Below are 23449 nucleotides of genomic sequence, written 5' to 3'. Positions count from 1 at the left end.
TGGAGGAAACTGGTAGCACACTAAGAATAGATACACATACATATGGCTGCTCACACAGCTCGAATTACACTTGATGTTTTGAGAGAAATGTTTCCGGGACGCCCCATCTCTTTGATGTCGAGTGGCATGCGCGGTCACCAGATTTCAGCATTTGTGACTACTCTCTTTGGGGATATCTCAAGGAAAAGGTTTTCAAAAACCGCCCTCACACCCTACCAGAGTTAAAACAGTGGATTATTGACGAAGTGGATGCCGTACCCCGCGATATGTGTGCAAGAGCTGCTCGAAACTTCAGGGATCGTTTACAACAATGTATTGATGCTAACGGCAGCCATCTTGACGACATTATTTTCAAAACTAAATGAATGTAAGATGGTATATTGTACTAATTTAGAAAATAAAAACATTTTTTCTCTATATATCCAGATTTACTTTTTATTGCTCCTTAAAACTGCTTAGTTGGTTCTGGCGCACCCTGTATGATTCGGGTCTCACTTTAATCTTTAGGCCCACATTCCGCATAGCCTCGATGCGGAAAAGAATGTTGTTAAAAATCAAAACTAACAAATCAATGAATTTTATATAAAGGATTAATGATAGAGATGGAACATACTCTTTTGACGTTGAATCTGTTAAAAATAAACGTTCCTTGCTATCTCTCTTACGGTTCTTGCTCTGATATCTGTCGACTGACAGACGGACGTAAAGCTCTTCTATGAGACTTCTTACACTTCGGGAGGGTGGGTATAGTTGAGAAGTCTAAAAAATAGCTCTTGATGTCAAACAACGATATTTAACTTGATCTACCAAAATAGAAAATCTTGTTTACATTAGCAAATTAACCGCTTGGAATTGGAAAGAGCTCCGAAGGAACTAAGTTAACAATGTTAATTGAAGTTCATACAGTAACCACTTCGTAAAATCTACTGCTATTAGGTAAGCCGCTCATTGACAGCAGAGTAACTTACCTAAGCCGAAACTGTAATGGAAGTTAGCCTCGTGCCACACATTCGAGCGAGAGCGTGCGTAGTGTAGATAGGATCTCTACCCGGTCGGTTACAGTTTTCTGTGGCTCTGACCGTGCAGACTAGAAAGACACGCGAGTCAAAAACAGTTTGTAAGGTTGTTGAAACTACAAAATGCTACTTGTTTGAAGCAAAATTGCTGACAAGTTGGATTATGTTAACGCTAAAATTTCAGGGTACAAAATAAACATGTGAAGGCTATTCTGAAATTAAAAATAAAAGATAACTATTTATCAATCTTTCCCTGTACCACACACACAAAATAATAATAATAATAATAATAATAATAATAATAATAATAATAATAATAATAATAATAATAATAATAATAATAATAATAATAATAATAAGTAAACAACAAAAGTATTTGTTTCTAATTAGTCATTATATCATAAACTAAGTAATATATATTGATACCTAAATCCTAACATGTTCCAGAGATCCTCCGTGGCTAAGCGGTTAGCGGACGCGCCTTTGGCGCGGGAGACCCGGGTTCGATTCCCAGCGGGAGCTCATGTCGTTCGGATTCCACATTAATCAGTAGGTCCATGTCTCATATAGCCTCGCTGCTGAAAATGGACGTTAAACTCAAAAAATCAACTCTGTGGTGGCGCGGTGGCTCAGTGGTGGAGCGTTCACCTCCGGTGCTTGGTTCCTGGATCGATCCCTGGTTCAATGGTTCGATCCCTGGTTCAATGGTTCGATCCCAGATCGCGCCGTGTGGACTTTGTGGTGGTGGCGTGCTCGTGGGTTTTCTCGGGGTTCTCCCGTTTCCTCCCATTTTCTTCATTCCACCATTTCATTCATTTCTCATAATCACCGTTTCCTTTAGCATAACCGGAATAACCGTGGGACGTAAAACTCAAAAATTTCATTTCATTTTTTCAAAATCAACTCAACCCTAACATGTTCCAAAACTTACCTTCATGGATATGGGGTTACCGTACGCGCCTTCATTGCGATAGACATGGATTTTTTTGCGGCGGGAGTTCATGTACTTCGGATTCAACGTATCATATAGGGATGTTCTTGGTGCTAAAAGAAATCTTGAACTCAAAACGTATCAAGCAACGTAACTCATTTTAAAGGTACCAAAGAAATTCGTGATAATAAAAATGACAATGCCTTTCGGCAAATGAGGGAATGTTGAAACGTAATTTTCATTTGCGACGGTTGACTATTATTATTTAAAAAATCCTTTGTTATGGAAGTCAAATTTCTGACTTTGCCTCTGAACATATTTGATATGATGTATCGGATACCAACTTTCTAAAAAGTACTGGAGAGGTTTGAGAAAAGCCTTCGGGTCTCATTCTGAACGAAGGGAAAATTCCAACCTACACCTCCTCGCGGGAGAAAGCGGGCAACGTCTTTGGCGGCTAACGTAGATGGGGACCGACCGACTTCCGGGATAAGGAGTCAGCTTCTACTAAGTGACAACGGCAGGATAAGCGGGTGGAGGTCAGGGCACCTTCTTGTCCTTAGGAGGGGAAACTGTCCTAAAAGGCGAATGAACCACTAGAGGGTCAATGGCATGGAGATGTGGAAAGGAAATGGGAATGCTACCACATTATCTTTTTCCCAGAAGGGACGAAGGAGGATAATAAATAAATATGATGGTTCTTCCTTAGATGAAAAATTCAGGATGTAAAATAGTCCCCCGTTCGGATCTCCGGGTGGGGACTACTTCGGGAAGGATTATCAGAGGAGAAAATAACTTTCATTTGAGCATGGGAACCTGGAACGTACGAACTCTACGACGTGAGGGAAAACTTGAAAATTTAAAAGCGGAAATGGACAAATGTAAAGTGGACATAGTGGGCGGAATGAGATGGCCAGGGAAAGATGAAATAGTATCGGGAAATTGCAGAATATACTATTCGGGTGGCGATAAGGCCGAGAACGGGTCGTGATAGCAATGAAGAACGAAGTAGCAAGAAGTGTAACCAAAGTGGAATACTGCTGTGACCGCTTGATGTTTGTAAAACTACATGCAAATCCAGTGGATATTGAGATAAGTGTATATGTCAACAACCGACCATGATGATAATGAAGTAGAAGTAATGTATGATCAAATCAGTGACATATAGTAGTAGGGGTCCCCGTATGGCTAGCCGAGTCAGCAAAAATTTTCTCGATTCTGATTGGCTGAGAGAGGTCACGTGACGTTAGGCCCCGCCCACGCGGGAAATTCAAATTTTCAGGTCACGTGGTATGACGTCATGAGTCACCCTGCGGGGAAATCCCTCATTCTCTTTTATGACCGGGATTTTTGAAATTTGTTCCCTTTTACGGGTAAGATGTGTGATTCTGATTGGTTGACAGATATCACGTGTTTTTAGACCCTGCGATATTTGAAATTCGTTCCCTTTTACGGGTAAGATGAATCCTTTGGTACCACGATGCTGATTGGCTGATAGAGGTCACGTGATCTTAGGCTCAGGGATTTTTTAAAATTCGTTCCCTTTTATGGGTAAGATGAGTGGTTTGGTACCTTGAATTTGATTGGTTGATAGCGGTCACATGATCTTAGACCCTGGGATTTTGAAATTTGGGTATCCTCTTTGATGAGTACTTTGGTACTACGATACTGATTGGCTGATAGAGGTTACATGATCTTAGACCCGCTACAAGGTGAACAGAATACGTGGGAAAACCCCTCACTCATTTGTTTCATTTTATGTGTAAGATGAATGGTTTGGTATCACGATGCTGATTGGTTGATAGAGGTCACGTGATCTTAGGTTGTAGGATATTTAAAATTCGTTCCCTTTTATGGGTAAGATGAGTCCTTTGATACCTGATTCTGATTGGCCGACAGAGGTCACATGATTTTAGACCCGCCACACGGTGAACAGAATACGTGGGAAAACCCCTCACTCATTTGTTTCCATTTTACGGGTAAGATGAATGTTTTGGTACCACGATGTTGATTGGTTGATAGAAGTCGCATAATCTTACCCCAACCCCCAATGCTAGAAATTCAGAGCGATATGTCGGTGATCACCCTAGACCTGGATTTTAGAATTTAGTTCCCTTTTATGGTTATCCTTAAAGTTCCCATGAAGGGTTCAACCTCCTCCTTAAATAACCCTTTTTTGGTATCATGATATTGTACTGAAGTTTACATTAAATATTATCGTTCTCTTTGACAGATAAGATGATTACCAGCTTTCTTACCTTGATGGAGATCCTGTCCTTGAATTAGTAGCCTATGTCTCTGGAAGTAACAATGGTGAAAGAGGGGTGTCACTTGTAAATTTCTTATAACACATTGTTGTGAGTTTAAGCGATTTTTTAAACGCTCAGTAAGCGATTCATTAATGGAAACAGTGTTGCCAGATTTTTCTTACCGAAACTGCTCCGATTCTTTTCGAAACGGTTCCGCAGAGTACAAGAAATTTTAAACTAAATTTTTTTCGAACTAAAAAAAATTGTAACTAAAAAATTTTAAACAAAAATTTTCAAACAAAAAATTTTCGAACTAAAAATTTTGAAACAAAAAAGTTTCAAACAAAAAATTTTCGAACCCAAAAAAAATTTCGAACTAAAAAAAATTGAAACAAAATTTTGTCGAACTAAAACATTTTTTAAAACAAAAGTTTCGAACTAAAGATGTAAATCACATCTAAAAATTTTCAAATCAAACATTTTATCGAACTAAACTTTTAAAATTTTCGAACTAGAAATTTAAACCAAGTTTTAGAAAAATCCTAAGAAATGTTTCTCCAGGAATCGAACTCAGGTCTTTCAAACCAAAGATGTGTATGCTAACCGTTTAGCTATGAATGAATTCGGTTTTAATCGTGCTTGGTGGGTTTCGAACCATGGTTCTTGAAAAGGATACACATATACTTTAAGAAAATAAATCTGACAGTGTAATGTGGATTAAAATAAATGCTGATAGACTTCTTTGTGTGTAGACATAGAAGTACATATGATTGAAAATGCAAACGTCAGCGGATCGCATTACTTTTGTTTTACTACGAACGTGTCAGCATGATTCATGAAAAAAGCAAACATTGACATTCTCGTATGGAATATGAGGAAAATGAAATGTCGTCACAGTTACGACAAGTAGTGACATGATCCTGGCAGAAGGGAATTGGCATCGGAATTGCGATACTATTGAGAAACGTGAATGACGTCACGATCGATTGTTACACATCGTTTTGGTTCGTGATTCATGACAAAAGCAGCGAGCGTTTTGATTGGTTCGTTGTGATGTCATTTTATAAATTTCCTCGTTTCTGATTGGTTGACGGTGACGTCGTTTTCACAGCGACCTAAATAAAAATCTAAATTTCATTTTTCAAATCCTACACCGCTCTCAACTGTCAAGTGAGAAGGTCTGTTTTTTAAAAGTGTCTTCATTTAAGAAGTTTTACTGCACCGACTTTTTGTTCATTGAATTTGAGGTAAGTTCAGTGAGATTTTATTTTTCACACAAGATTCCAAAATCATTTTTATTTTATATTTGTGGGCGGATCACGAATACAGTGTTTTACTTTTAGTACGAAATATTTATGCTATGAAGGAATTAGTGGAATGGGAAAGTGGGAGTACGAATCAGGAACCCCCACACATTAGAAGTAAGCACGATAAATGATATGGTTTAGCATCCCTTCAGCTTAATGTTGAATGTGAACTCCCGTCGGGAATTGAACCATGGCCAAAGATGTGTGCGCTTAGTTTTGAAAAGAATGCATTACAAAATTTCAGAAACTATGCCTGAGAATAATATGGTTCGATTCCCTTTGAAAGCATTAGCGTCCCCTTCAGCTTAACGCGATATTCGAGCAATCACCCGGGATTGAACCAAGGCCAGAGGTGTGTACGTCAATCATTTAGCTTAGTTTTGAAAAGAATGTATGATAATGCGTGAGAATATTAAATTTCAGAAAGCTTGACAGCGATCCGATGTGTGAAAGCAAACCCCACCGAGGATTGAACCAGGACCTTCCACATCCGAACCATGTACGCTAACCGCTTAAATAAAAAAGAGTGCATGAATATTTGGTTAAAAGATTTACGTTAATGTTCGGTGAATCTCTTCAACTTGCAAACGCATCATTTAAAGGTCGTTGTGAGTAGAAAAAATGCTTACGCGTGCTTTATCACATCTCAGTACTGTTGAAACATTCATTCATTCATGCATTCTTTTTATCACTATAGAATGGTAGGTCAGTTACATGCTGATGCAATGGTCTCGAGTTTGACAGCAATAAAACACACATTTCAGTAACATAATTATTTTTTAAAAACTTTAATTTCTAGTACACGTGCTTTAATAATGAGATTCTGAACGCCACCGCCAGGGAATCAAACTCAGGACCTTTACATGAATTACTTAGTTAAGAATTTATCATGAATGTTATGATTTCCTGTTTATCAGGTGATTAAGATTTTTCTTTCTTCTTTTCTTTTGTAGTAAATTCACGCTGCTCAATTCCTTTTTTCCCATTACATATTTGTTTTACCGTAATTGTACCTGTTTGTTTGTTTTCATTTTTAACCATGGTCGAATCGAGTTTTACTGTTTGTAATGAAACCACTCATCATTATAGACGATTTATGTACGTTTATGTATTATGAGGTGTGTACGTCAACCATTTAGCTTAGTTTTGAAAAGAATGTATGATAACGCATGAGAATATTAAATTTCAAAAAAGGCTTGACAGCGATCCGATGTGTGAAAGCAAACCCCACCGAGGATTGAACCAGGGACTTCCACGTCCGAACCATGTACGCTAACCGCTTAGTCACAATAATAATAATAAAAAAAATACACTATACAGATTTTGTTTCGACAATTACGTATGCGTAACGTTAATGTTCGATGAGTCTCTTCAACTTGCAAACGCATCATTTAAAGGTCGTTGTGAGTGGAAAAAAATGCTTACGCGTACTTTGTCACATCTCAGCACTGTTAAAACATTCATTCATTTCATGCATTCTTTTTATCACTATAGAATGATAGGTCAGTTACATGCTGATGTAATGGTCTCGAGTTTGACGACAATAAAACACTCATTTCAGTAACATAATTATTTATTTTTTAACTTTGATTTCTAGTACACGTGCTTTCATAATGAGATTCTGAACGTCACCGCCAGGAATCAAACTCAGGACCTTTACATGAATTACTTAGTTAAGAATTTATCATGAATGTTATGATTTCCTGTTTATCAGGTGATTAAGATTTTTCTTTCTTCTTTTCTTTTGTAGTAAATTCACGCTGCTCAATTCCTTTTTCCCATTACATATTTGTTTTACCGTACCTATTTGTTTGTTTTCATTTTTAACCATGGCCGAATCGGGTTTTACTGTTCGCAATGAAATCACTCGTCATTATAGACGATTTAACATTGAGGGCAGAATGCTCGAAATTCAATTCAACGCACCACCCGTAGGAACCGATATTATCCAATATGTTCATAATAGTTTCCAAGCAATGCTGGACCATTTGTTAGCCAATGTCGACGATGAGGCGATGGTTGGTTTATCGGTAATATCACCACGCAACACGAATAAGCCGTTTTGGGTGAGTTTTCGCCAAGCGCGAAACTTGACACTGGAAACGATGTGGGCCTCGTTCGAAAGAGTTTTACAAAGTAACAATGCGTTTCTCCTGCACGAACCATTCACGGTTCATTTCCATCGTGTGGATATTCCACGTGGCTATGGCGGTTTGCGGCAAGGAGTACTGGAGAACGAAGAGTTATTACGTACCAAGCGAGGGATTGTACGTGTACAAAATCAAGATTCAAGGTGCTTGGCGTACGCCCTTGTTATTGCTATTGGTCTGAGAAAATACAAGAATGCAGATATGAAACGACATAAGCAATATAAAAATCAATCGAAATGTATTGTGGACGATGAAGTCGATGCGTTATGTGCAAATGCAGGAGTCAATTTGGATCATGGTGCCAGTGTAAATGAAATTCGACAATTCCAGGCATACCTCAAAGAATATAAAATTACAGTGTATACCAGTTTCACAGGCCGTTTGCAAGTACGAGGGGCCCAACGACGAAAATCGCACTCCCATAAATTTGATTTGTTTGGCTGGACATTTTGACATCATTCAATCCTTAACTGCTTGTTTTGCAACCAAGTTCTACTGTGAAGCGTGCCATAAAAAATACAGTGAACGTAACAGACATGTGAAAAATTGTCCTGTAACATGCTCCAAATGTCTACAGAAACCTCTATGCGACAAGAACCAAACACAGATATTATGCAAAGACTGCAATCGTCAATTTTACGGCGAACAATGTTTTAATAATCATCGGAATGCAATATATCATCAAGGGGAACCTGTATGCAAAATGGTGAAGCAATGTACTAAATGCTACAGAGTTTATTCTTTTGTACGAAGTGGACAACGCATTCATGATTGTAATGAGATCTTTTGCAATGTTTGTAAGAAGATTGTTCCAGGATCGCATCAATGTTTTATGCTTCCCGATCGACAGTGTTTGAAACCTGGTGTTCCTTCACTCATGCATGCAAAGAAAGCCTTGTTGATTTTCTATGATATAGAATCTATGCAAGACAAGAATATTGGCGATAATGCGTATGTACACGTTCCAAATTTATTGGTTGCACAACAAGTATGTTACGCATGTGTTGAAAACGATAATATCCAGCAGTCTTGCAGTACGTGTGGTCAGCGCCAGCATATTTTCCAGGGGGACGATCCAGTTTATGATTTTCTCCAGTACTTGCGGGAACGTCGTCCCAATATAAATAGGATTTTCTGTCTTGCTCACAACTCAAAGGGATACGATGGACATTTCATCCTAAAGACCATGGTAGAACAATGCCAATGGAGACCTGACGTCATATTAAATGGGACCAAGATATTGAGTTTAACGTTGAATAATCTGACGTTCATTGACTCGTTGAACTTCCTACCTATGGCATTAAGTAAATTGTCAAAAGCGTTCAATTTACCCGCAACCAAAGGCTACTTCCCGCATTTCTTCAACACCAAGGAGAATCAATCGTATATTGGACCACTTCCAGAAACAAAGTATTATGGTGCAGATGAAATGACCGTCGAAGACAGGAACAAGTTCATGCAGTGGTACAACAATCATCGTAATGACACGTTTGATTTCCAAAAAGAAATTATCAAGTATTGTATTCAAGATGTCAATGTACTGCGACAAGCATGCGTTTCGTTTATGACGTCATTTGAAACAGAAACCAAAGTGAATCCCTTCTTGGAGACAATCACGATTGCCAGTGCTTCCAATTTAGTATTCCGCCGGAATTTCCTTAAACCCAACACTATTGGAATTCTACCGGCACATGGCTATCGATGGAGAAGTACCCAATCAATCGCTGCAATGCAATGGCTGGCCTACATTGAAAAAACCGAAGGAAAACAAATCTTACATGCGGCCCGACAAAAAGAAGTGTTTATTGCGGGATTCCATGTTGATGGTTACTACCAAGATCCTGAGACGTTAGAGGAGCACATCTACGAGCATGCCGGCTGCTTTTATCACGGGTGTAAAGTATGTTTTACTACAGGCCGTAATCAGCCCATCTACGGCAATCCAGAAGACACTATGGAATTCCGTTATGAACGAACGCAACGAAAAAATGCGAGACTGCGTGAATTGGGGTACATTGTACATGAAATGTGGGAGTGTGAATTTAATCAGTTCTTGAAACAAAATCCTGCAATGGCGACGTATCTGAAGAATCATCCGTACATGAACCGCAGACCATTAAATCCAAGAGATAGCTTTTTTGGAGGAAGGACCAATTGCGTGAAATTGTACCACCAAGTCGACGAAAAAGCAGGAGAAGTAATAAAATATTTCGATATTGTCTCGCTTTATCCTTACATAAATAAGTGTGCTAAATACCCTGTAGGACATCCTAGAATTTATCTACAGGGTGATGAAAATATACCACCAATAAATAAAGTCAATGGTCTAATCAAAATGACGATATTACCAAGTCAACATCTTTATCATGGTCTCCTGCCTTACCGATGCAACAAGAAACTACTCTTTCCACTGTGTGCTGCGTGTGCCGAAGAAATGAACCCAGACCCTACAGCAACGTATACGCACAACGACCAGGAGCGATGCCTCACTGGAACATGGGTATCATATGAAATACAGAAAGCAATAGAATTAGGATATCAACCGGTGGAAATCTTTGAAATTTGGGATTATGACATTGAACAATATGATCCCATCACGAAAACAGGTGGCTTGTTCACGGAATATATCAATACATTTTTGAAATCGAAAATGGAAGCGTCTGGCTGGCCCAGTTCCTGTGTGACCGAAGAAGACAAAACAAAATTCATACAAAACGTCCTGGAGCGTGAAGGTATTGCATTGGATCCGACCAAAATTGAAAATAATCCTGCACGAAGAAGTTTATCTAAGCTTTGTGTTAACGCTCTTTGGGGAAAACTTTCGCAAAAATCAAACTTTAGCCAGACCACAATTATTGATCGGCCGGAAGAATTTTATGAAAAACTCACTTCCCCCGACATTAAACTCCATCAAATTGTACCCATCAATGATACGATGTTGTATGCGTTCTGGGAGTACAATGAACATGTGCCTGTTCAAAACCGAAACACCAATGTCGTGTTAGGTGCATTTACAATATGTCAGGCACGTCTGGAACTGTACAAGTACCTGGAAATGTTGCAGGAACGTGTTTTATATTTCGACACGGATTCTGTGATATTTACAGAAAAGCCCGGGGAGCCAACCATTGAACCTTCAACGTACTTGGGATGCTTATCGGATGAGATGGAGTCTTACGGCCAACGAGCATACATCAAGACATTTGTCAGTGGAGGACCGAAAAATTACAGCCTAGAAATATACAATCCGGACACCAACGTCACCAGCTACATATGTAAAATTAGAGGATTTACATTAAATTATGGTGCAGGACAACAATTAAATTTCAACACGCTAAAAGAAATGATTACAAATCAATGCCGTGGACAAGTCACCATAACTATCCCCCATAAAATATGCAGGACCAAAGACCATACCATCGTCACACACAAAGAAGAAAAAATGTACAGTATCCAGTACACAAAACGTCGATTTAAAGAACTCAATTCTTATGATACGGTTCCGTACGGGTACGTTAAAAAACAGAAGATGGAACTGGAAAAAGAAGATGAAGAAGAAAAAACTGTAAACACCCAATAAGGCCATAATTTCTTTTTTCCTTTTCCTTTTTTCCACTCCTTGACCATAAAGCAGCAACACCAAGAAGAAAAAAATGAAGTACCCAGAAGAGTTCATAAACCATCACCAACACTATCAGTGGAAGAAATGCAGAATCTCATATTCAACGGGGAAATCTTGACCATAAAGGAGCAACACCAAGAAAACTGCAGTACCCAGAAGAGTTCGTAAACCAACATCAGTGGTTGAAATGGTGTCATCTCGTACCCGAGGAGGAAGATGAGCCTAAACAGATCCATCATTTACGAGTAAGTTTTATTTCTCTCTTATCAATATTGACTCGTTTTTATTGTTTCAGAAAAAAAAAGAAATTCATAAAGTAATCCGTCGTTTCTTCTTTTTCTTTACAGGATACGTCTACAACATTCGAAGATGATGATGACACGTCCAACATATTCATTAACTAGATCGTGTATTTATTATGTTAATAAAATTGTATGAGAAGAGCACATACCTTTCGTTAAATACACAAGTTGAAAAAAAAATGTGTTTTATTATTTCTTGAAACCCTGAACACTTGTTTTCAAATCATGGTAATCTTGAAAAATTTAAGGTGGAAAATATATCCAAGATTTGATTTAAATGATTTTGTTCGAAAAATTAATTAAAGAATTTATAGTGTCCAAAATTTGGTTTTTAATTTAGTTCAAAAAATTGATTTGAAAATATTCAAATGTGGTTTACATCTTTAGTTCGAAACTTATTTTTAAAAATTGGTTCGAAATTTTTTTTTAAATTTTTAGTTCGAAAAATTTTGATTTGAAAATTTAGTTCGAAAGTTTTTAGTTAAAATATTTTTTCGAAAAATTTTTAATTTTTTAGTTCGAATTTTTTTTGGGTTCGAAAATCTTAAAAGTTTAGTTCGATAAAAAGTTTGATTTGAAAATTTTTAGATGTGATTTACATCTTTAGTTCGAAACTTTTGTTTTTAAAAATGTTTTAGTTCGACAGAATTTTGTTTCAATTTTTTTTAGTTCGAAAATTTTTTGTTTGAAACTTTTTTGTTTCAAAATTTTTAGTTCGAAAATTTTTTGTTTGAAAATTTTTTAGTTTTGAAATTTTTTTAGTTCGAAAAATTTTTAGTTTAAAATTTTTTGCACTCTGCGGAACCGTTTCGAAAAGAATCGGAGCAGTTTCGGTAAGAAAAAATCTGGCAACACTGTTTTTATTAATGAAGCGCTTATTGAGCGTTTAAAAAATCGCTTAAACTCACAACAATGTGTTATAAGAAATCTACAAGCGACACCCCTCTTTCACCATTGTTACTTCCAGAGACATAGGCTACTAATTCAAGGACAGGATCTCCATCAAGGTAAGAAAGCTGGTAATCATCTTATCTGTCAAAGAGAATGATAATATTTAATGTAAACTTCAGTACAATATGATGATACCAAAAAGTGTTATTTAAGGAGGAGGTTGAACCCTTCATGGGAACTTTAAGGATAACCATAAAAGGGAACTAAATTCTAAAATCCAGGTCTAGGGTGATCACCGACATATCGCTCTGAATTTCTAGCATTGGGGGTTGGGGTAAGATTATGCGACTTCTATCAACCAATCAACATCGTGGTACCAAAACATTCATCTTACCCGTAAAATGGAAACAAATGAGTGAGGGGTTTTCCCACGTATTCTGTTCACCGTGTGGCGGGTCTAAAATCATGTGACCTCTGTCGGCCAATCAGAATCAGGTATCAAAGGACTCATCTTACCCATAAAAGGGAACGAATTTTAAATATCCTACAACCTAAGATCACGTGACCTCTATCAACCAATCAGCATCGTGATACCAAACCATTCATCTTACACATAAAATGAAACAAATGAGTGAGGGGTTTTCCCACGTATTCTGTTCACCTTGTAGCGGGTCTAAGATCATGTAACCTCTATCAGCCAATCAGTATCGTAGTACCAAAGTACTCATCAAAGAGGATACCCAAATTTCAAAATCCCAGGGTCTAAGATCATGTGACCGCTATCAACCAATCAAATTCAAGGTACCAAACCACTCATCTTACCCATAAAAGGGAACGAATTTTAAAAAATCCCTGAGCCTAAGATCACGTGACCTCTATCAGCCAATCAGCATCGTGGTACCAAAGGATTCATCTTACCCGTAAAAGGGAACGAATTTAAATATCGCAGGGTCTAAAATCACGTGATATCTGTCAACCAATCAGAATCACACATCTTACCCGTAAAAGGGAACAAATTTCAAAAATCCCGGTCATAAAAGAGAATGAGGGATTTCCCCGCAGGGTGACTCATGACGTCATACCACGTGACCTGAAAATTTGAATTTCCCGCGTGGGCGGGGCCTAACGTCACGTGACCTCTCTCAGCCAATCAGAATCAAGAAAATTTTTGCTGACTCGGCTAGCCATACGGGGACCCCTACTACTCATATTGCATAAGGAAGGAAGAGGTAAGTTCAACACCATAGTAATGGGAGACTTCAATAACGTAGTAGGAGAAGGAGCTGCAAATAAGGTAATGGAATCCTTTGGACTAGATAGAAGAAACGAACGAGGTCAAATGCTTATCGACTTTTGTAGACAACCTGATCTGGTGTTGCTGAATACGTGGTTTAAGAAAAAAAACTGTACACGTAGAAAAGTCCAGGAGATAAGAAACGCTACCAAATTGATTACATTCTTGTGAAGCAACGTTTCAGGAATAGTGTACGAGACGTGAATACACTGCCAGGAGCGGATATTGATTCGAATCACAATCTCCTGGTGGCGGAAGTTCAACTTGGTTAAAGTCGATCAAGGAAAATGCGAGGAAAAATCGAAAATGGAACTTATAGCAACTAAGAAATATCAATGATGATGTGAAAGAAAAGATTGAAGAAAACTTTTGTGCAATGGGCTATGTAGTTGACAATTTAGAGAATAGTTGGGGAAAAATTAAACAGATTCTACTTGACACACTCCACAATAACATTGGCAGTATGGAAGGAACACCGAGAAAAACATGGATAACTGAAGCAATGCTTAAGAAGATGGAAGAACGCAGAAGGGCAAAAAACACGGACATCAATGAATACAGATTGCTGAATAATGAATTGAGAAGAGAAAGAAACAAAACCAAAGAAATGTACATTGAACAGATATGTGAAGAAATAATGAAACTTCACGGGCGCGGCAGATATGATCTGATACACCAGAAAGCACAAGAGTTAGGAGGAAAAGCTAACAAAAGTATACGAACGTTCGGCATCGGAGATCAACAAAGTAATGTAACCACTGACTATCAAGAAATCCTTAGAATCTGGGAGGAATACATAAAAGATCTGAATGATCAGAAGAACCGCCCCAAAGATATTGCGATCGAAGCAGAGGAAAAGGTGGATGATGATGAAAAGAACCCAGTATATTGAAAAGTGAAGTAGTACAAGCAATCAAACACATGCGAAGGAGAAAGGCCACTGGAGACGACGGCATACCAGTAGATTTGCTCAAGGGATTAGGAGACAATGCAATGAAAGTGATGACTTCACTTATTAACAAAATCTACCTGAGTGGAAAATGGCCAAAGGATTTTCTTGATGTTACAAGAAAAAGCAAGCAAAGAAGTGCAGCGATCACAGAACCATTAGCCTGATTTCCCACACTGGAAAGATCATTGCACGCATACTGAACAGGTGGCTGGAAAGTAAGATAGATGAGAAGTTAGAAGAAGATCAATTTGGATTCCGGAAAGGAAAAAGGCATCAGAGATGCTATTGGAGTGATGAGAATTATATAAGAAAGAATTCTTGGTGTAAAGGAGGAGTTATGTTTGTGCTTCATCAACTAGCGGAAAGCTTTCGAGCGAGTCAATTTTACGAAAATTATGAAAATACTTAAAGATATCGGAGTCAACTGGAGAAATTGACGACTCATTCAAAACCTTTACATAGGACAACGAGTGAAGTTGCGCTTGAATGAAGGAGAAACCAATAGTGTGGAGATTGGAAGAGGAGTCAGACAAGGACGTAGTTTGTCGCTCCAATTATTCAATATCTACTGTGAATGTTTAATAAGGGAAGCATTAATGCAAATTAGAGATTTCAAGATTGGAGGGCAGATTATTAGCAAGATCAGGTATGGGGATGATACGGTTATAATAGATAAAACAAAATGAGGACTACAGGAGATAAATTACAAAATAGTTGACACTGGAAAACTGTATGGAATGGAAGTTAACATCGAAAAGTCTAGTCATGAGAATATCCCGTGGAAATACGCCCTTACGGATCAGAGTCGAACAAAGACAACTTGAAGAGATCGATAATTTCAAGTATCTGAGGAGTATTTTGACGACAGACGCTTACTGCACCAAAGAGATCAAGTCAAGAACTGCCATAGCTAAAGAAGCATTCAAAAAGAAAAGATCACTTACTAGCAGGCTCAATATTGGACTTACGAAGAAATTGATCAAGTGCATTGGACTGTATGGTTCAGAGACTTGGACATTACGGAAGTTAAAGAATAAATATTTAGAGAGCTTCGAAATGTGATGTTCGAGGAAGTTGGAGAAGATAAAATGGACAGAGAGAGCAACAAACGATGATGTTTTAAAACGCATAGGAGAGGAGAGGACAATTTTAGCCACCATTCTTCGTGCAACGGACAATTGGATTGGACACATCTTATGAAGAAATTGTCTTCTTCACACCGCCATAGAAGGAAAGATGGAAGGAAAGCGAGGAATAGGAAGAAGACCACAGCTGATCGATGATTTGAAAGATAGGAGAAAATATTGGGAGTTAAAAGAGGAAGCTGAAGATCGACAAAGTGGAAGAAACATTTCCAGACCCAAATCTAAAATCGAAAAAAAATCCTCATTAGTCCCACGACCTGCCGAAAGGCAGAATACTTTATAATAATAATAATAATAATAATAATAATAATAATAATAATAATAATAATAATAATAATAATAATAATTGGATACCAGTTAGCAGGAAAATTCAAATATAACAAGCTAATTATGAAAGTCCAAAAAGTATATTCGTATGAAATAAGATGCTTCAGAAATGGTAGTTATTGAATTGTGGTTAAAAGTATATTGAATACGTCACATATATTTCTATTAACGTACAATAACGCAACGACTTCTCGGAAGTAAATACTAAGAAGAGGGAAAGAAAATAAAATATAGCATTCCTTTGTTCTATTTTCATTGGCAATGCACACCTTTGTCCTAATGTATAAAACGAAGCTCTTAACGTTATACTGGAACAAATTTCTACCATTCACACACTAACAAGCTTCAACTTGGATATATTGTTGAAGCATTATTTACATTTGTTTTATTTCTTACACGAGAGTTCGACTCTCCTCAAATGAATTGCCTATAGTCAACTTCTCGCAATTGGCTTCAAAACATGAGAATTTCTTCCAAAAAAAACTAGATCTTCATTTGGCACAGTTTGTTATGGAACAGCTGCTCCAAGTAGATACATATCAATTCAGACGTCTTTAATTGACATTATTGTATGGCAGGGGTGGCCAACCTTTTTAGGTTTAAGGAGTTATTTTTTAATTCAGAAATCACTGGCGGTTTAGTTACCTTTTCACTAGGCCGCTAGAAGTAATCATAAAATAATAACACTAATCGATACATACAGTATGACTTTTGACATAAAGACATTTTCGTTTCATTTCATTTCAGTATGACACAGCACCGCGGACTATCTTTCACGACTTTCCGGTCGACCTGTTGACAACCCTTATTGCATGATAGTAGAGAAAATCTAAACAGTGACTGTGTGTATTCTTGCAAAAATAACCTTATTGTTCCGGGTTGCAATCCATTTAGAATAAGGGGGTAAAGTGATAAAGTCATCCCCATGTTGCAAGTTGATATATATAGTAACAAGAGTTCCAACAAAATATAAGATGGGAAACCGTCTTCAAATATGATTTCAATTTAAAGTGACGGATTTTTTTTTTTTTTTTTTTAATCGGATGATCCGTTTGGGCTGTACACTCTTTATGTGCCCAATGTTAAATTGAAAATGCAACCTGCCATTTACCTGGACCCACAATATAAGTGAATAAAGTTACTGTTTTTCATGCTAACGTGTCGATGACCAGCCCCCTGTTGTCAAACAGTAACTTCATTAAGGGCAAGGACAAATTCACCTCAATTTTAAGTTCGTGTTTCTGCGTAACATCTGTCAACAAAATAATAATCATTCTGATTTTTATGAAGCAAAATGTGTTTTCTTGGAAGGTAAAGAAATTACTGCTGTTAGCCTGGGATGACAATTGGTGAACAGTAAGGCGTGTAAATGTCAATTTAAAAAATGGCTCGCTTTCCGGAATGCACACAATCTCTAGTATTTTAAATAATGCTAAATGGATCTGTAGCAAACGATCAGCCTTGGGCCAAAACTAACATTTCTTAACTTCGTTGAAACTTTTCATGTATAAGCTGTTAATGACAACACTCGACAATTACTAATAGTACTATGTTGTAGTGTAACGCAGTGATGACAACCTGGAACGTTGCAAAATCCCACATTTGAATTTTCCACATACTAATTATAAACATTATATAATACGAAAAATGAAGTTTTTGTATATTACTCACTTTTCACAATATTTAAACGAATTATCTGTAAATTTCGATCTTTTATCTTGGTAAAATAATTTATGAATAAATGTCTTCCTTAATCGAAAACAATTACACTTTGTTGTTAGAAATGCAGTGTTCATATCGAGATCTTGTATCATCTGCTTCTACTGAGAGTAACCATACTGGGAAATATTTCCATCTTCACATATTTTGTGAGAATGTCTTGTCTTGAAAGTTGATTGTTTCTCGTTTGGTATTTTGAACGAACTTAAAATGTTCGTTACTGAATTCTCTACATCTATGTGTGAGTGTCTGTTATTTGCGATGTATATATCTATATATATATATATATATATATATATATATATATATATATATATATATATATATATATATATATATATATATATTTTAATTTGAGCCTTTCATTCGATAGAACATCAACTATCTGAAAGAAGTAATGGAATTTTTCTCGTCACTTTTACCGTTCCCGAGATATTAGCCAAAAAGGTTCCGATTTTGAGAGATTTATGGAGCTATATCTCGGGAACCGTAAGTCATAGAGAGATCATATTGTTGTTGATCAATACCTAAAAGGATGGTGAAGATTTTGGTATCAAATAGTGACCGGTGACCACTGGCCAACTGAACACCGTTCTCCAGATATTGGCCAAAAAACGTTGGATTTCGGTAGATTTAAGGAGACCGTAGGGTTCCGTATGACCTTGGGAACCGTAGGTCATAGAGGGATGATATTTTGCGAAGTTTTCAATTTTGAGCCCTCCATTTCGAGCATACAGCATATCGTAGAACGTTTTAACAGAACTCTTAAATGAAACATGTGGAGACAATTTAGTACTCAAGGAAGTTATAAATGGATAGATATATTACCAAAATTGTATAATGAGTACAAAAATAAAGGACATAGAACAATTGGTATAAAGTCCGTAGAAATTGATAAGAAAAAATAGTACTATTTGAGTTTGTTCTGGCAACGCCCTTGGGGTGTTTTCAACTGGTTTACTTTTTTCGTTCACTCATTATAGTTCTCTTCTTCATTTCTCACATACCCGAGCACCAAATTGTGTTCCTTGGCGCTTGATTTTCGAGCAGAGCATACTGTTAACTCGCCTCATAAGCCTCTTTCCCACTAACATGCACTTTCTTAACAGCAAAGAAAAGACTTCGTGGAAATACTTCGAATTCGATAATCAACATTGGTTTCGTGCTTTTTTGATGACTCATTACGTCTATTTTCCACCCGTAGAAAATTTTGTTGGCGTGGATTTTATATGTGAAGTGTACGAAAAATCCCATATCCATGTTGTTCTTTACCTCTTTCCGAAAATATGTCAAAAAAATCTCATGAAATGGGATTTTTTCCGACAGGTTTGCATCACTGGTATAACAGTGCAGTGCGTAACTTCACAATAACATAAGAGTATAACATCAATTTCTTTTCTTTTCTTTTTCTTTTCTTTTTTTTTTTCTTTTTTCAACAATACATGTTGTCTTTGGGCGAACATGACTTAAGATTTCTCTTCTGCAATACTTTGCTGCAATTCTCGGTATTTATGCAGCACGTAACATAATAAGGCATAACAAAATATACCGTAATTTTCTTAAGAAAAAGAGAAAATGTTCTTAGAATATGAACTCATGTTATTAGAAACAGCTATATTCTCTTTAGGCCTTCTATTCTGGCTTCAGTAAGTGAATTTGTTCTTCTATAGTAAAAAAAAAAAAAGTAAAGATCGACCCTCTTTCGGGACAAGCTCTGAAAACGCAAGGTAAAGGCTCCAAATGTTTACTTTGGCCTCAGGTAGTCCAGGCGCGAACCAAGAGAATTTTGTTGGCAGGGGTTCCAAGTTTGGAGGAGGGTACAATACTATAAGACACTACCTCTATCAGTGGCGCATCTAGCCCGGGGCTTGAGTCCTAGACTCCCCTAGTTTTTGGAGTGACAAAAATAATTGAAGTATTATTTAGTACATATTTTTTGAAAGTTTATAGTAAGCGTTGTCTTTTATTCTTTTTTTGGAACGAGGAACGTTAGATATACCTAGTTCTTGTTAACGAAGTGCATAAACAGATTTCAAATGAAAATGATGTGCGTACAGTCATGATATCCCTATCATAGTCTGGATTCTGGTTGCTCCCTCAATTTTTAACTTCCAGATCCGACACTGACGTTTATGTAGTACCAAACTGGTGTTACTCTACATCCGAAACAACTTTAAGAATTATTAAGATTGTTACCTATGTTCTCAGAAAAAATAATGATAGAAGTAGATAATTTTTATAAGAAAAAAAACTAGGAATGAAGTGTGAAATTAAATATTAGGCTACATCAATCATTTCTTTGTTAAACAAGATCAATGTTATTAAGAAAGTGTACAAATTCATGTCGAACTACGAAGGAGGGGGTATCTGTACCTGGTGAATCCACGCGCGGTTGCGCCTCTATTGTAGTCAAACATCTACTATCACTTTTACTTCCCCAAGTTGTCCTAAGACCGTTCCATGGTCGTATTTTTGTTTTTTACTTCAATATGAGAAGAATACGAATACATAGAGGGCAGTTAAGAACATGCCCATGCTCTTCAGTCGGACAAAACTTTAATGGAAGCTTCCGTGGCTAAACGGTTAGCGTACGTGTCTTTCGCGTGCGAAACCGGGTTCGATTCCCGGCAGGAGCTCATGTGGTTCGGATTCCACGTTAAGCTGTAGGTCCACGTCTCATATAGCCTCGCTGCTGAAAGGGATGCTAAACTAAAAATCAAATCGAATCATTGCTGACAAGATTCACTACAGATTCTCAATCTAATGCTGCAGAGCGCTGGAGCACACTATATTTGCCTATAATATTGTTGTTAGTTGAAGTTGAGCGTCCCGTTTCAGCACCGATGGCGTATAAGACGTAGACCCACACTTTAAGATGGAATCCGAACCACCGTAATGCGTTCAAATTTTATTGGTCTTCCATCACAAACCGAACTCGGAAACCCGTAGACAAACAGCGCCCGCGCTAACCTCTAAACCAATTAGACGAGAGGAGACAAGATGAGAAATTTCGAGTACGAGAACAAGCGCTATAATGCTTCTCGTACCGTCTCGAAAACGATACGAGAAGTAAAACTTTTAAATTCCAGACAAGATAATAAATTTCATTGATTTTTGGTATATTTGATTTTAAGTTTAGCGTCCTTTTCAGCAGCGAGACTATATATGACCTGCACTTATAGCTTAAAGTGGAATCCGAACCACATAAGTTCCCGCCGGAAATCGAACCCAGATCTAGCACGCTAGCCACTTAGCCAGAAGGGGACTCAAGAAATTTCATGACTCTCGTGGGCGACACTAGTTTGCTGAAGTCTTAGATATCAAACACTGTTTTACTGTTACATTATTTTAAATAAATAAAAATAATCAATGCATAAATTTTATACATAAATTTACATAAGGAGAGGAGAAAAGATTTCTCGAGAATCGAAATTTCAAAAAAAAAAAAAAAAAAAAAAAAATACGAGACAAGATGACAAAATTTTATTTCTTAGTCCCGTGGGAACCACTAAGACTAACAGGAAGATCTTTCCACTAGACTTAGACGGATACCGAAAGCAAATTAATTATTTGATGTCAGACATATATATGTGTGGTAATCTTCCTTTTCCATTCTCAATAACATCCGTTTTCCTTTCTCCATTACCCAAAAATAAATTTCCTCAATACTTTTGATCATCAATATCCCTACACCAAACATACATTTAATAAAACGAATTTTATTGTATAAGCTACATATTATACAAATTTAATTGCTGAATAGTTTAAACCTCAATTACTTTTACCGACCTTTCTAAACATTTTAGTGCGCAATTTGCAGTGGCGGAGCTAGATCGGGGCCGGGGGCCTAGGCTCCCCAGTTTTTTTGAAAGTTTATAGTAAGCTTTGTTTTTATTCTTTATTGGAAATTTTTGAAACATTACGTATAACTTTAGTTGCAGTTTTTCTGTTATACAATGTGTCAAACAATACTTGAGGTCCACCATATCAACGTCCAACCTAGCCATAGTATCGATAGGGAGAGAGTTAATTCGAAAACTTCTGCAGCACCCTGAAAAATTGTAAATCAATTTGCAAACACAGGCAATGCACGAATTAGTTCTTGAATGGATTACGATTATGTGTTGTCACCGTATGCTTGCAGTAAAATATAAGAAAATGAAGACAAAAAAAAAGCAACAAAAATGTATGCTTTCTCTTACTTTAGAAGAGAAACAAAAATTAATTGTTACATTTTTTTGTTATTCTTTTTAAAGTTTTGCTTATTAATAGCCCTACATGTTATTCATAATCGGAGAAAAGAGTATTCATAAAATTAATATCCATGTTCCCCATATTTACAAAATTATCGTTTATTTGCGTATTTCCTGCCAAGTTTTTTACAATACGAAAATAAAGCTTTAGAACTGATGTGTGAGAGGTCATTCAATAACCTAGACATTTTTAAAAAAAAAATGCTGTTTGAGATACATTCGTACAGTAGAGCAACTTTCCTTCGATTAGCTTCATCTGGTGGCATTATTCAGCTGCTTAAACAACAGTTAAGTTGGGAGATATACGTGAAGCAGATATAAAATGATTTGCGTAAATTTACGATATTACTATCATAGTCTAGGTTCTAGCTTGCCCCTCCCAGTTTTTACATTCTAGATCCGCCAATGACAATTTGCGTCACATCTTCTTGTAAGCATGTCTGCAATTATGAACGCGGTTTTCGATCTGCCAAAGGATTTTCACTTTGAACGAACATCAACAGACAATCCTGAATGCTTATATAAGTATTATATTATTCGAGACACTAACATTAGTAATTAGACTTTCACGTTGGTTCTCGTGGCTAGCGTAAGTGCATTTTGGTCAACGACGTTCTGGGTTTACATTACTGATGAGACAGCATAGAATGCACTACAGATATAATGGTTCATATCTCACTTTAGATTTTAGATCTCGTCCTATATAGCCTTGTTGCTGTCAAATGACTTAAACAATGCTTTCATTTCTTTTCTGGGAAAAGAAGTGCCGGCTCTCACAGTGAATATATTAGAACTCTTTCCACATTTTTAACACTATTCGACGTATTATCTATCCTTATTTCATTGCCGGTATTGTTAATGCTCATTAATAGTATCTTAATGCAAGCATTTGCAGAATATAGAATATAACGGGTGTATCAAAAGTCCGCTGCGAGCGGTCTCGAGTTCTATTCCCGGTGGGGACACTGGGTCGAAAAAGGGTTAAAGCTTTTTCAGGCCAGCCATCCATAGTAAGGTTTTCCTGGGTTTTCCTCATTCACATCAGGCATATGATGGGATGGTACCTAACATAATAATTCCGAGCCGCTTTCTTGCTTCCTTCCGTATTTCTTTCTTCCTCCCCAATTTTCCGGACAATAAAACCGCTGGGGGACGTCATCTCTCATACGCGACGGGCTAACATGACTTAAAAATCGAAAGAAAAAACGAAGATAAAAAAAATTAAAAAGACCATCCCTCGTCCATACACATTAGCAGAAATCAAGATAATTCTCCCTTACATTAATTTCTC

This window comes from Thermobia domestica, chromosome 1 (genome assembly GCF_964235325.1).
Source record: "Thermobia domestica chromosome 1, izTheDome1.hap1.1, whole genome shotgun sequence".
In the NCBI taxonomy this organism is placed as follows: Eukaryota; Metazoa; Arthropoda; class Insecta; order Zygentoma; family Lepismatidae; genus Thermobia; species Thermobia domestica.
Note: the sequence above shows the minus strand (reverse complement) of the source record.